The following is a 16,275-nucleotide window of genomic DNA, read 5'->3' on the forward strand; positions in this document are numbered from 1 at the left end:
CTCCAGCATAGGGGGAAACACAAGCCATCAACCCTGGAGGTCTAGCAGTATTCACAAAGCTGGAGATAAGCAAGTTAAGACTGATTCCTGAAACTGGCAGACACAAATCAGATAAGACTTTTACTTCAAATTCTTAAACTCAGGGCTGGGATACCGCTCAGTGGTAGAGCACTTGCCTACCTGTGTTTGATCCCCAGTGGTGTGGAAAAAAAAATTCTTCAGCTCACCTGGCAAGTTGGGTTTTCTAGATAAAGGGTTCCAGTTCACTGTATACTTGGGGATTACAAAGAATAGGTGAAAATGGGGGAAGATGCAGATAGCTGCAAGGACATTAACAAGAGAGGGGTATTGTGAGTGTCAAGTACTGCAGGCAGGCCAAGATGGCTGGATAATTTTAAGTCATTGAAAATAAAAAAAATTCACAAGCTGTGAGGAGAGATTTCTATAATGGAATGATTCTTAAACTGTAGTGTGTTTAACCCATTAAGTTCTAAGTGTTCAATCATATGAACATAATATATATTCAAATATTATTTCAGAGACCGGAGCAGGAAGCCGCGACAGCCGCCCAGCCAGACCGGAGCAGGAAGCCGCGACAGCCGCCCAGCCAGACCGGAGCAGGAAGGCGCCAGCCGCCAGCCAGACCGGAGCAGGAAGGCGCCAGCCGCTCAGCCAGACCGGAGGAGGAAGTCCGTCCCGCCCAGAGCGCTAGTCTCCAGGAAGCCCATCAACCCTTAAAACCCATCAAAGTGGGTGTGGCTACCAGCACAGTTGCGGCTGATCCAGGTACCCGGTTTCCAACTCCCCCACCCTTAGCTGCGATAACTCAAAATATTTCCCACAAGCTTTTGGGGATTGTAGCTATCAACACAAAACAACAACTCTAGAGGCACCTGGTTTCTATCTCAGAGACTAGAGTAGGGAAGATACAGGTGGAAGCTCATTTCCCTTCACACTGGCTATACCCACCACCCTGAATACAGAGGCTCAAACTAGGAATAGACAACGCCACCTACTGGAAGCAAGGAAAACAGTGTTCTGAGAGACTTTTTTTTTTTTTTTCCTCTCTTTCTCTTTTCTTCTCTCTCTTCCACAACTTCAGCATATGTAAAACCAAGAACTGAGCATGAACAACTGAATTACCAAAGTAATATAATATAGAGGAATTGCATATACCCCACCTCCCCCCATTTTTTTTTCTGTATTTCTATCTTACTTCCCTTTCCCTTCTCTTATTTCTCTTTTCTTCCTTGTTATTTCTTTTCTTTTCTTTTCTTTTTTTTTAATTCATATTCTCTCTATACCACTTTCAATCTCCTAACTTTTGCTATCTATACATAGGGTAACTATCTAAATAGGAGGTTGAGTCTATACATTCTTCCATAAATTACCAGTCAAGTGGTTAGAGTTCTCCAAAGGTGCTAAGTTAGTTTAACCTCATTCCCTCACTCCTTTCTCTTTAAGTATAACATCCTTCGTCTGAAATTAAGTTTTCTATATGCCACCAGATATGGTACGCCTTTTATGAAACTAAGGAATATATTTTAAATAATAATTAAATCCAACATCTATAGTCTTAGAATCTAACTATAAATGTATTAATAATGAAAACTTGTCCTTAGATAATGTACTGTTGATATTGGGATCTGTTAACATTGTCTTTCTCCGAAAAAGAGGGATATTGGAGCTATTCAAGAACAATACAAATATATAAGGGGAAAAACATTAACTCAACAGTTTCACAAAGCTAGAAAGAATCATGAGCAGTATGAAAAGACAAGGAAAGAAAGGACCACAAACAATACAGGTCAATTCAACATTAGATGAGGTAATATCTGCAGCTGATGGAATGTCAGACAAAGAGTTCAGGATATACATGCTTCAGATGATCTGGAGTCTCAAGGAAGACATTATTCATCAAATTCAGACAATGAAAAATCACTTGGACAATGAATTACATAAACAAATCCAAGAAGCAAAAGATCAACTCTATAGGGAGATAGAGGATATAAAAAACAAACAAACAGAAATCCTGGAAATGCAGGAAACAATAAACCAAATTAAAAACTCAAATGAGAGTATTACCAGCAGAGTAGAACACTTGGAAGATAGAACATGAGACAACGAAGACAAAGTTTTTCAACTTGAAAAGAACATAGACAGCTCAGCGAGAATGTTAAGAAATCATGAGCAGAACATCCAAGAATTATGGGATAACATCAAGAAACCAAACCTAAGAGTTATTGGGATACAAGAGGGTACAGAGGTCCAAACCAAGGGAATGAGTAATCTATTCAATGAAATAATACTAGAAAACTTCCCAGACTTAAAGAATGAAAAAGAAATCCAAATACTAGAAGCCTACAGGACACCGAATATACAAAATCATAAGAGATCCACACCAAGACATATAATAATGAAGATGCCCAACATACAGAATAAGGAGAGAATCTTAAAAGCCACAAGAGAGAGGAAGCAGATTACATTTAAGGGTAAACCAATCAGGATAACTGCTGATCTTTCAACACAGACTCTGAAAGCTAGAAGATCCTGGAACAACATATTTCAAACGCTGAAAGAAAAAGGGTTCCAACCAAGAATCATGTATCCAGCGAAATTAAGCTTCAGGATTGATGATGAAATAAAAATCTTCCACGATAAGCAAAAGTTAAAAGAATTTGCAGCTAGAAAACCAGCTCTTCAAAACATCCTTGGCAAAACATTACAGGAAGAGGAAATGAAAAATAACAATGAAAACCAACAACGGGAGGTAGTACAATAAAGGAAAAACTAAGCATAGAGGAAAAACTAATCATGTTAAGTATCATACATAACCAAATATGGCTGGAAATACAAACCATATCTCAATAGTAACCCTAAATGTTAATGGCTTAAATGCACCAATCAAAAGACATAGGCTAGTAGAATGGATTAAAAAAAAAGATCCAACAATATGCTGCCTACAGGAGACTCATCTGATAGGAAAAGACATACACAGACTGAAGGTGAAAGGTTGGGAAAAATCATATCACTCATACGGACCCCGGAAGCAAGCAGGGGTGTCCATACTTGTATCAAATAAAATAGACTTCAAGCCAAAGTTAATCAAAAGGGATAAACAAGGACAATACATACTGCTCAAGGGAACCATACACCAACAAGACTTGACGATCATTAATATATATGCCCCAAACAATGGTGCAGCTACGTTCATCAAACAAACTCTTCTCAAGTTCAAGAGTCTAATAGACCACAACACAATAATCATGGGAGATTTTAATACACCTCTCTCACCAATGGACAGATCTTCCAAACAAAAATTGAATAAAGAAACCATAGAGCTCAATAATACAATAAATAACTTAGACTTAATTGATATATACAGAATATACCACCCAACATCAAGCGGATACACTTTCTTCTCAGCAGCACATGGATCCTTCTCAAAAATAGACCATATATTATGTCACAGGGCAAAGCTTAGCAATTACAAAGGAGTTGAGATACTACCATGCATTTTATCTGATCATAATGGAATGAAATTGGAAATCAATAATAAAATGAGAAAGGAAAAACCCTACATCACATGGAGATTAAACAATATGCTACTGAATGAACAAAGGGTTACAGAAGACATCAAAGAGGAAATTAAAAAATTCTTAGAGGTAAACGAAAACTCAGAAACAACATATCGAAATCTTTGGGACACTATGAAAGCAGTACTAAGAGGAAAATTCATTTCATGGAGTTCATTCCTTAAAAGAAGTAAAAGCCAACAAATAAATGACCTCATACTACACCTCAAAGCCTTAGAAAAAGAAGAACAAATCAGCAGCAAATACAGTAGAAGGCAAGAAATAATTAAAATTAGAGCAGAAATCAATGAAATCGAAACAAAAGAAACAATCGAAAAAATTGACAAAACTAAAAGTTGGTTCTTTGAAAAATTAAATAAGATTGATAGACCACTAGCCACACTAACAAAGAGAAGAAGAGAGAGAACCCAAATTACTAGCTTACGGGATGAAAAAGGCAACATCACAACAGACAATTCAGAAATACAGACGATAATTAGAAATTATTTTGAAACCCTATACTCTAATAAAATAGAAGATAGTGAAGGCATAGATAAATTCCTTGAGACATATGAACTACCCAGATTGAATCAGGAAGATATAAACAACCTAAACAGAGCAATATCAAGGGAGGAAATAGAAGAAGCCATCAAAAGACTACCAACCAAGAAAAGCCCAGGACCGGATGGATATACAGCAGAGTTTTACAAAACATTTAAAGAGGAACTAATACCAATACTCCATAATCTATTTCAGGAGATAGAAAAAGAGGGAGAACTCCCAAATTCATTCTATGAGGCCAATATCACCCTGATTCCCAAACCAGAGAAGGACACCTCAAAGAAAGAAAACTACAGACCAATATCCCTAATGAATTTAGATGCAAAAATCCTCAATAAAATTCTGGCAAATCGTATACAAAAACATATAAAAAAGATTGTGCACCATGATCAAGTAGGATTCATCCCTGGGATGCAAGGCTGGTTCAATATACGGAAATCAATAAACGTTATTCACCACATCAATAGACTTAAAGATAAGAACCATATGATCATCTCAGTGGACGCAGAAAAAGCATTCGACAAAGTACAGCATCCCTTTATGTTCAAAACATTAGAAAAACTAGGGATAACAGGAACTTACCTCAAAATTATAAAAGCTATATATGCTAAGCCTCAGGCTAGCATCATTCTAAATGGAAAAAAACTGAAGGCATTCCCTCTAAAATCTGGAACAAGACAGGGATGCCCTCTCTCACCACTTCTATTCAATATAGTTCTCGAAACACTGGCCAGAGCAATTAGACAGACGAAAGAAATTAAAGGCATAAAAATAGGAAAAGAAGAACTTAAATTATCACTGTTTGCGGATGATATGATCCTATACCTAGAAGACACAAAAGGGTCTACAAAGAAACTACTAGAGCTAATAAATGAATTCAGCAAAGTGGCTGGATATAAAATCAACACGCATAAATCAAAGGCATTCCTGTATATCAGCGACAAATCTTCTGAACTGGAAATGAGGACATCTACCCCATTCACAATATCCTCAAAAAAAATAAAATACTTGGGAATCAACCTAACAAAAGAGGTGAAAGATTTATACAATGAAAACTACAGAACCCTAAAGAGAGAAATAGAAGAAGATCTCAGAAGATGGAAAAACATACCCTGTTCATGGATAGGCAGAACTAACATCATCAAAATGGCAATATTACCAAAAGTTCTCTATAGGTTCAATGCAATGCCAATCAAAATCCCAACGGCATTTCTTGTAGAAATAGATAAAGCAATCATGAAATTCATATGGAAAAATAAAAGACCCAGAATAGCAAAAGCAATTCTAAGCAGGAAGTGTGAATCAGGAGGTGTAGCGATACCAGATTTCAAACTGTACTACAAAGCAATAGTAACAAAAACAGCATGGTACTGGTACCAAAACAGGCGGGTGGACCAATGGTATAGAATAGAGGACACAGAAACCAATCCACAAAATTACAACTATCTTATATTCGATAAAGGGGCTAAAAGCATGCAATGGAGGAAGGATAGCATCTTCAACAAATGGTGCTGGGAAAACTGGAAATCCATATGCAATAAAATGAAACTGAATCCCCTCCTCTCTCCATGCACAAAAGTTAACTCAAAATGGATCAAGGACCTTGATATCAAATCAGAGACTATGCGTCTGATAGATGAAAAGGTTGGCTCTGATCTACATATTGTGGGGTCGGGCTCCAAATTCCTTAATAGGACACCCATAGCACAAGAGTTAAAAACAAGAATCAACAAATGGGACTTACTTAAACTAAAAAGTTTTTTCTCAGCAAGAGAAACAATAAGAGAGGTAAATAGGGAGCCTACATCATGGGAACAAATTTTTACTCCTCACACTTCAGATAGAGCCCTAATATCCAGAGTATACAAAGAACTCAAAAAATTAAACAATAAGAAAACAAATAACCCAATCAACAAATGGGCCAAAGACCTGAACAGACACTTCTCAGAGGAGGACATACAATCAATCAACAAGTACATGAAAAAATGCTCACCATCTCTAGCAGTCAGAGAAATGCAAATCAAAACCACCCTAAGATACCATCTCACTCCAGTAAGATTGGCAGCCATTATGAAGTCGAACAATAACAAGTGCTGGCGAGGATGTGGGGAAAAGGGTACTCTTGTACATTGCTGGTGGGACTGCAAAATGGTGAGGCCAATATGGAAAGCAGTATGGAGATTCCTGGGAAAGCTGGGAATGGAACCACCATTTGACCCAGCTATTGCCCTTCTCGGACTATTCCCTGAAGACCTCAAAAGAGCGTACTACAGGGATACTGCCACATCGATGTTCATAGCAGCACAATTCACAATAGCTAGACTGTGGAACCAACCCCGATGCCCCTCAATAGATGAATGGATAAAAAAAATGTGGCATTTATACACAATGGAGTACTACGCAGCACTAAGAAATGACAAAATCATGGAATTTGCAGGGAAATGGATGGCACTAGAGCAGATTATGCTAAGTGAAGCTAGCCAATCCCTAAAAAACAAATGCCAAATGTCTTCTTTGATATAATGAGAGCAACCAAGAACAGAGCAGGGAGGAAGAGCAGGAGGAAAAGATTAACATTAAGCAGAGTCATGAAGTGGGAGGGAAAGGGAGAGAAAAGGGAAATTGCTTGGAAATGAAAGGAGACCCTCATTGTTATGCAAAATTACATATAAGAGTTTGTGAGGGGAATGGGAAAAAAATAAGAAGAGAAATGAATTACAGTAGATGGGGTAGAGAGAGAAGATGGGAGGGGAGGGGAGGGGGGATAGTAGAGGATAGGAAAGGTAGCAGAATACAACAGTTACTATTATGGTATTATGTAAAAATGTGGATGTGTAACCGATGTGATTCTGAAATCTTTGTAATGTTTTGAATAAAAAAAAAAAATTAAAAAAAAAATACTTACACGTAAAAAAAAAAAAAAACCAAATATTATTTCAGAGTTATAATAATAAACCACTTATTATAAGTAGTTTATTTTGTTGCTCAATTTTTTTGGTGGGGACAAAAATGGAAAACCTGGAATACATTTATAAGTTCCAGATTTCTAGGCCCCATCTCTAGAGATTATGATTCTTTGGTTAATATAGCACTGAGAAATGTGCATTTTAATTCCACTTCTCAGGTGATTCTTAAGGAAGTGGTCCATGGCCATGCTTTGCAAGGTACTTCTGTAGAGAGCTGGCATGGGTCCAGTGGAGCAGGTAGTAAGGCATGATGCTAACAGGTGGTGGGTCGCTAAGGACACAAGTGTGACCTCTTTGGACATTTTGGTAGTAGAAAAAGAAGAAGAGATAAGGGAAGATAGTTGAGAAAGTGGTAGAACTGAAGAAGGAGTTTATGAGTTTGGGAGATCTGAGCTTGTTTATAGACAGAGAGGTAGGATCTGGTGAAAAGAAGAGAGATGAAAGGTTGGGTCAGCTAGGATTCTTGACTGACAAGTAAGAGAATCATGAAGTCAAAACTGGCATAAGCAAAAGGAAGAGTGTTTTCAACAGGCGTTCATTGCTGTGACTGATGTTTGATACGAAAAACTTAGAGGAGGAAACATTTATTTGGGGCATGTGGTTTCAGAAGTCTCAGTCCTTAGATGGCCAACACATTGCTCTGGACCCATATGAGGCAGAACATTATGGCAGAAGGCCCAGTGGAAGAAGGTTATTTGGCTTATGGCCATGTCAGGAAGCAGAGAGTGAGAGTGAGAGCAAGAAAGTGAGAGGAAGGGGCCACAGGAAGAACAAGCCTTCCAGGGCATGCCCCCAGTGATCCACCTGCCATGCCCCACCTGCCTACAGTTACCACCCAGTCAGTCCATTCAAACTAGGATGGACTGATTAGGCCACAGCTCTCATAATCTAATCATTTCACCTTCTAATATTTCTGCATTAGCAGGAGATTTTGGGGGACACCTCATATCCATAACACAGAATATTGGCTCATGAAATGGAAAACAGTAATGGTGAACTTCAATGCAGATCAGGACTGTTTATCTCTTTCTCTTGCCTGCTTTATTTTGGATTCATCATTAAGTCCCTAATGGTTACAAGATGGCTACCAGAAGCTGTACATTTTGAACTTCCCAGGTTTAAATTCAGCAGAACAGTGAGTGTTTCTACCAATAGCAATAATAAAAAAATTCCATTGGTCACATCTTCAACCTGAACCAATCACCTTGGATAGGAGAATACAATGCTGTGATTGGTCATGTTTGAGTCGAATACACCCTGTCTTGAGGTGGTTGGGATCAGTTATACCAAAGCCATGTAGACCCAGATCTGACAAGGTTTGTGTCCTAGACTAAAATCAGGGTACTGTTACTGGAAGAAAGTAAATAGATATTGAATTTTTTAAAAGTCAGATATTATTCACTGTGAAGATAATTTATGGAACTAGGATCAAGAGCATAATTACTCTCATTTCTTTTTGTTAATTTAATTTCCTTTTTATATTGTGAAATATTTCAAACATGGAAACAAGAACACAACTAATAAAACAGACATCCTTGCATCTATAATCTTGTTTATGAAAGGATTATTTTAAGCCACATTTGCTTATATTTTAATCAGCTTCTTTTGCTGTTGTGACTAAAAGACCTGACAAGAACAATTTTAAGCAGGAAAAGTTTCTTTGGTTGCTTATGGTTTCAAAGGGCTCAGTCCATGGACAGCAGTCTCCATTACTCAGGGCTCTAGGTGAGGCAGAACATGTGGTTGAACAGTGTAGCAAGGGGAGGCAGTTCACGGGATCATCAGAAGGTAGAGAGAAAGAGAGAGAGGAGGAGACAGGAGAGAAAGAGGGAGGGAGGGAGGGAGGGAGAGAGAGAGAGAGAGATGCTAAGCCCAGGTCACCAAATATGTACCCCAAAGGCACACCCTCAATGACCCACATTTTAACCACACACTACTCACTTTCAGTTAACATTCAGTTAATCCCTATTAGGGGATTAATTCACTGATTGGATTAAGGCTTTCATAACCCAATCATTTCACCTCTGAGTGTTCTTGCATTGTTTCACACATGAGGTTTGGGGGGACATCTCACAACCAAATCATAATAGCTTAGAAAATATATTTAGGAAATATCTAATTTTTTAAAAAAAAAATCTAGGGATTGAACCCAGGAGTACTTTGCAACTAAGCTCTATCCTCCAAAATATCTCAAAATATTTTTATTTTGAAACAGGGTCTCAGTAAGTTGCTTAGAGTCTCACTGAGGTTGGTTTTGAACTTGTGATCCTCCAGAGTCTCTGTGATTATAGATGTGTGCCAGTGCCCCTGGCTGTACTATCTCATTTTAATAGATTAAAGGAAAATTTTTATCATTCAAATAGATGCAAAGCAAAAAGCATTTAATGTAATCTAACACTCTTTCCAGATTAATAAAAACAGAACTCTTCACAGATTGTTAGAAGAGGTTTTCCCTAACTTGATCAAGGATACTTCTAAAAGATTAACAAACAACATACTTAATTGAGGTTGTAGAAATATTTCTATTAGAGACAGGAATAAAGACAGGACAACTGCAATTGATTCTATAGATAATGCAAAAAAAAAAACAGAGATAAATAAGAAGTAAAAGATTAGAAAGACACACAGGCTCCCTTTGTGGATGATTAGATTACATCAAATATTCAAGAGAATCTACAAGCTATGAGAACTAATACATTTTTTTTCATGTTCTCTGGATACCAAATCAACCTACAAATACAATGGCATTACTTTACAAAAACAGTAACCAATCAGAAATATAATTAGAAAAAAAATCTCATTGACATACCAATATAGAAACCTATCAAAAAATGTGCACATTTTCTGTGAGGAAAACTTTGAGTGAAAAGCTTAATCTCTTTTGTGTTATGTTTCTTCTCTCTCCCCACCCCTTCTTGCCTAGTGGTTTGTATTTACCTCCTCGCAGTCTAATTGGTACCTATTCCTGAATCTTGTCTTATAATGGTTACTCAGAGTTCTTCCCTGAGTTGATAGTGGATTGTTACAGATCTCAAGGCTTGCTAGAAGACTGCCTCTGGCCTCCCACATTTTCAGGCTGCAGCTTACAGAGATTTGTAAGTAACATTTTCTTAGCATTTGAATATTTTATAGCCTGTTTTTTTTTTTTCCACTTGGGAGAGGAGTAGGGTTGTAGAAACTCCTGGATTCTGTACCTTGTTTTTGTGAAGTGTCTTAAGTTCCTGTTTCCCAAAGAGCTGAGGTCCCAGCTGTCCTTTGCAGCTTCTGGGCCCAGAGCCCAAAAAAATCCCAGTTCAATTTCATTCAAGATCACTCTTATTAAGCTTTGGATCTGGAATGTCCCCCAAAGCTCATGTGTTGGAAGCATGTTCCCTAATGTAGTAACATTCAGAGATGGGGCTTTTGGGCAAGGATTAGATTATGTGGGTTTTGACTTATCAATGAATTAATTCATTTGATGAATTAATCCATTGATACTCGAGTGGACTGCTGGGAAGTGGGATCTAGTTGGAGCAAGTAGGTCACTGGGGATGTGTCTTGGAAGGATTTATCTTCTCCCCAGCCCCTTCAACACACTCTCTTTCTAGCAACTACAAGCTGGGCAGCTTTCCTCCACCAAGCCCTTCTCTATGATATTCTGCCTTACCTCAGGCCAAGGACAATGGAACCTGCTGACCATAGAGTGATAACTCTGAATCTATGGGCCAAAATAAGTCTTTTCTCTAAGTTGTTCTTGTTGGATGTTTTGGTCACAATGATGAATGTGACTAACAACATTTAAAAGTTTTGCTTTGTTTTTATCAACGCAAATACTTATATTTGAAATTGGTTATATACATGTATGTTTTTGATTTTATTTTTTTACTTTATTTCTATGCATTTGGAGTAGCAGGAATTATCAAGCACAGACTCCGAGTGAATCAACCACAGATCAGCTTCATTACTTTTCTTGGAGAACAAATGGGAGGAGGGGATGAGGAGAGATGGATTGTTCATCTAAGTGATTACTAAGAGCACTAGTTCATGTAAATTTCTAATTTCAAAAGTTCTTGGGAAAATGGGCAAAATGAAAATGAAGAAAGAATGAAGAAATGGGAAATTTGAAAGCCTTGGAGATGGGAAATAGGCATGGAACAGAGGAAGAGGAAGTCCTCTTTGGAGTCCCTGCCCCTTTTTGGGTATCTTGAATTCTATCCTTTTCCTTCAGTTTAGGCAAAAGCCCTTCCCTGTCACTCCTGAACACTTCCCCACCCTCTTCTCCTAAGAAAGGGAGGTAGAGGACTGAAATTTCTTTTTTCTCATTTCCTGGTGAGTTTTCACAAAGACCTAGCCCAAAGATGTTCTCAGATTCAGCCAGGACCTTCCTTTTGTTCCTGAATAACTGTCTCCAGGTGAAGACACCAATTGGAAATCAACTTCTCCTTATAGTCCAGTTCAAGATTGTGCTGATAAACCCTAATTTTCTTTTTCTGATCTAACATTTTAAATTCTTACTATGTTCCAGGCCCAGAGTCCCAATGAAAATTAATAGATAAATAAAAAAGGACATTGAGCAATCACCTAGTCCTGCAGCTATGCTTGATAATAGAGATTCCCTTTGAATTCCTCTTCCAGCCTTCTTCTGTCCTTTCCCACACAGCTGCCACTCTCTGAACCAAGAATGAAGAGCCTGTGCTCTGGTTAAACAGCCAAGGTCCCTGTTCAATCCTGGTTCTCTTGTTCTACCATGAGGACCCTGGTTGTGGAAGTATTTCTGCTTTGTCTCCTGGTCATCATTTGATGAGGTCATTTGAAGAGGCCTGTACTGTCATTATGGCCACCAGTCTGGGAGAGCTTGTCTTGGGGCTTATCCAAGCTCCAGGAGGCAAACTGCAGATGGTTCTTCTATTTTTAGAACCTGGGATATTGCCCATGAATGAACCAGTGACCTGGAAAAGCCAATTCTCCCTCCAATCTCTGTTCTGACTCCCTTATTTCCCTAAATTGTTATACCAGAGTTTCCTTTGGGCTATGGACTGGAATGAAATGACCCAGAGATAAACTGAGCTGGACTGTGGTATGGTGACACAGACCCTGACATCTCATGTATCTGCCAAGATTGTAGCCACCAAGACTGATTTAAGGTATCACACACTAGACTGTTTTTTCTTGATATCTGTTTGTCTGTTGATGCTGGGGTCTCCCAAATTTCCCATCATGCTTTGCTTTCTTATTAGTAAAACATTTTTAAGTATCCTCCCCAATTTTTATGTATTTTTTTAATAAATTCTACACAATGCATTTGTAATAATATACATGTTATAAAGCTCATACAGAAAATAAAAGATTTATAAGCTGAAATAGTTCTGAAGTATTAGAAGTTCCCATGTTATTATTTTTTCTACCCTATAGATCTTCTGGCATTTCCAACTATGTGACAATCATTGTGCTTCATGGTTAATTGAGAAAATGTTCATTGGCAGCTTTTTAAATTAAAAAAAATTTTTATTGCACTGCTAGCTATTGTTGATTTGAGGAATAATGTAAAGATTTTTGTTGGTTAAAGATTTTTTAGCAATATATAATAATACATATCTGAAATTTCTTTATTGGAAAGGTGACCATCTTTGGGTTAAGCTTTGCCTTCCCTCTGAGGTCTCTTAGAGCACAAACCTTCTTGAAAAAAGTTGGAGTTGAATCATGTTGCATCCTTTGGATTAGTACCTAAATCAGAATATTTTCCTCAGAGTCCTTGTCCCCAGCAGGTAGGAAAATTCTAATAACTATTAGTTGAATGAGAGAATGAACATGAAAAGGATGTGAAAAGGAAAAATCAAGAAGAGCAAGAGGGAACTAGGGTGCCAATTGGTACCATGAATGGGAGTGTGCCCCTCTTCCTGATTTTGCTGAGGGATGGAAAGGTTTTTTCTCTTCCTGGCAGCAGTAATTCAGCATAATATGTTTTCTTTCAGTGCAGAAATTCTCTGCTCTGAGATATTAAAGGGAATGCAGGGGAGTCTGGTTCCTTCCAGGTTAGAGTCAGATCCTCTACACCCTAGCCATCTGGAAAGAGGAACCTGTTCCTGCCTTTCTGAGTAAGCCAAGCAGAGCCACTATTATATTTATCACCTTTATTCTGTTCTTAGATCAGCCTACAATGAGGTAGCATATCTATTCACTGATGCTTGTAGGGTATTAACAGACCCCCTTTGGTATCTTTAGGACATTTTTTTAGCAGTAGAAGATTCCTTTTCTAGAGAAGAGATGCATAAAAAGAAATTCTACCCATCTAGTCAGCCTTGGGCAGGCTTTTTTTTTTTTTTTTTTTTAATCTCTTCCCTCCCAAACTAGAAAGGAATGTGCACAGACTGGGCTAAGATGAGAGAGTAAGCAAGACATTCTTTCTTCTTTATTCTCTCAATATTCTTAGAGACGTTTGTAATGCATAAATACATGTATGAATGTGTGTCCACAAACAGCACTAATTGAATTTGAATAGCAATGAATTTATAGATTTTCATGGGAGAATTGACATCTTTGTAACACTGAACTATGGTATTTGGGAAAATGGTAAATTGCTATGTTTCTCTATTCAGGTCTACTTTAATGTCCTCCAATTATGTATAACATTTATTATCCTATAGGTCCGCTGACTTGTTATTTGTTTAACCTTAGGAATTTTTATATTTTGTTTTGTTGTTGGATATTGGCTGTTCCTAATTGATTTTTGCAAGTTGACATCCACAGTTTACCAAATACATTGTAGAATTGTTTTGACAAGTTCCTCAAAAAATTCAACTAGTATTTTCTTTGGGATTGCATTGATTTTATAGGTTAATTCTGGAAAAATTAGAGTTTTCCATTTTCTACCTTCTTTATGTCTTTTAGATAAGCTTTCAAAAATTCAATAGGTTTTAGTAAGCACATCTGGGGTAGAAGAGTCGGAAGGTTCCTGAGAGGCAGATTCAGAAGAGTGGTGGCTGTTACTCAGATTCTGGAACTATGTGCAGATTTGACCAGAAGATCAACTTTGATGCACTTACAAATTTCACATACTGTCTTGAGACAGTAACACTTGAAGGAGGAATATACCAAATTTTCTCTTTGTATGTCTTTGGAGATTGTGGGGCCTGTGTTTATGTGGGCACTCATTTCATTCAGGTGGATCTGCTCTTTGCGTTGGGGTCCCTGGGATTAATGATTTGTCTGATGGGAACACCTTGAAATTGTGAAAATGAGCAGAAAAGACTGGGACTTCAGGTCAGATTTGCTCTTCTTACAGGAGTTGGCCTGGTTGCTGCTCTGCTGTGCATTGCTGTCAATCCCAGCATCCTTCCCAGGCCTTCATGGGCACAGCAATGGTCTTCACCTGCTTCCCCCTGAGTGCACTTTGGGCCAGGCACCTCTTTCTGGGAGGTATCTTGATGTCAGACATAGCCTGATGATTTGGTCTTCCCTAGGGAAACTTTCCTTTGGATCCATTTGGTTTTTCCAGGCAAAATTCCATAGGGGCTAGTGATCATGTGTGACTTTGTCCTTTTTGATAATCAATTCATTATTGAAAAGGCTGAAAATGTCAATAAGGATTATACCTAGCACTGTGTTGATCTCTTCTTAGATTTTGTTATTCTCTTCCAAAAAATCACGATGATTTCTGGCTATTAAAAAAAAAAAAAAAAAAAGACAAAATGAAAGAGAAGTGAAATGACCATGCAGCCTTTCCCAGGTCGACTTCCTCTCCCTCCACCTCTCAGGTCCTCTTTGCACATGTTATAGGTGGCGTGTTCTGTGATAATGAAAAGCATCAGAAAAATTCATGTGCTTTGAGGTTTTTCTCTATTTTTAATTATTTTTTTGATTGAAATCACTGATTATCAGTTTGGAGTTTGGCTTCATAAAAAAAACTTCAATATGTTTTGAACTTTTGTCATTAGAAGCAGATGCATTTCTTATTATTTTTTTTCCTAGATGTTACAGATTTTGTTGCTATTGTGAATAATGTCTTAGTTTCCATTTTTAGAGTGTTTGCAAGTCTGTAGAAATGCTGCTTTTTTTTTTTTTTTTTTTTTGTAGATGGGTCTTGCATTTAGTCCCCCTGCTGAACTCTTATTAGATCTCAGTGTGTCTTTGCATCTATAGGGATTCATCATTCATGAGCATGTAATTTGAAAATCATGAAAATTTGATCACTTTCCTTTCAACCTACATCCTCTGATTGTTGTTATCCTAAGTTTTAGCATTAGCTGGGATATCCAGAAGTTGGGTAGTCAATATTTTTTGTGTTATTTCTAGTCTTCTCCATTTTTTGAAAACAGAATGCATTACAATTCATATTATACATATAGAGCACAATTTTTCATATCTCTGGTTGTACATAAAGTAGAGTCATATTGAATATAATATTTGCTGTATATTTTGAGTATAGATACTTTACTAAATTAAGGGAATTAATTACCTTCCATTCCTATTTTAGTGAGGGGTTTTATTATTGATATATGTGAAATTTCTATCAAATGATATTCTGGAGTGATTGATTTTTTTCTCCCTGTGGATTATGTTAATAGATTTCTGTTGTCATGTGACTTTAACGTTTCCAGAATAAACCTCACTTAATCATTATGCATACTTTTTATATGCTAGTGAATTCAGTTGACTTATATTTTATTTAAGATTTTAGGATCTGTAAGTAAAAATGACTGTTGTATTATTTTCTTATCCTATTCTTGTTAAGTTTTGAATTAATAAATGCTAATTGAGTAGAATGAGTTATGTAGTTTTCATCTTTTTTCTACTTTCTGAAACATTTTCCAGATTGGAGTAACTTGTTCTTTGAAATATCATTTGTAAAACCACCTAGCCTAGGGACATTTTTTTCCCCCTTAGAGTTGGGGAAGTTGTGTCTTTTCTGTTGTAGTTAACAATTTCAATTTCTTTGTGTGTGTGTGTGTGTGTGTTTTATTTTTAAAAAATTTTTAATTTGTTATATATGACAACAGAATGCATTACAATTCATATAGAGCACAATTTTTCATATCTCTGGTTGAACACAAAGTAGAATCATATCCTTCTTGTTTTAATACACGTACTTAGGGTAATGATGACCATTGCATTCCTCTGTATTTTCTATCTCTATGCCCCCTCCCTTCCCCTTCTTCCCTTTTCCCTTTGTTCTAGAGTTCATTTAATCCTCCACC

General features: G+C 37.3%; 1 pseudogene; it reads left to right on the forward strand.

Moving 5' to 3' along the window:
• The first annotated feature begins 14,083 nt into the window (after nucleotides 1-14,083).
• LOC143391169 (bax inhibitor 1 pseudogene) lies at nucleotides 14,084-14,746 on the forward strand (annotated as a pseudogene).
• The last annotated feature ends 1,529 nt before the right edge of the window (nucleotides 14,747-16,275 follow it).

The sequence above is a fragment of the Callospermophilus lateralis genome, chromosome 2 (genome assembly GCF_048772815.1).
Source record: "Callospermophilus lateralis isolate mCalLat2 chromosome 2, mCalLat2.hap1, whole genome shotgun sequence".
Lineage (NCBI taxonomy): Eukaryota > Metazoa > Chordata > Mammalia > Rodentia > Sciuridae > Callospermophilus > Callospermophilus lateralis.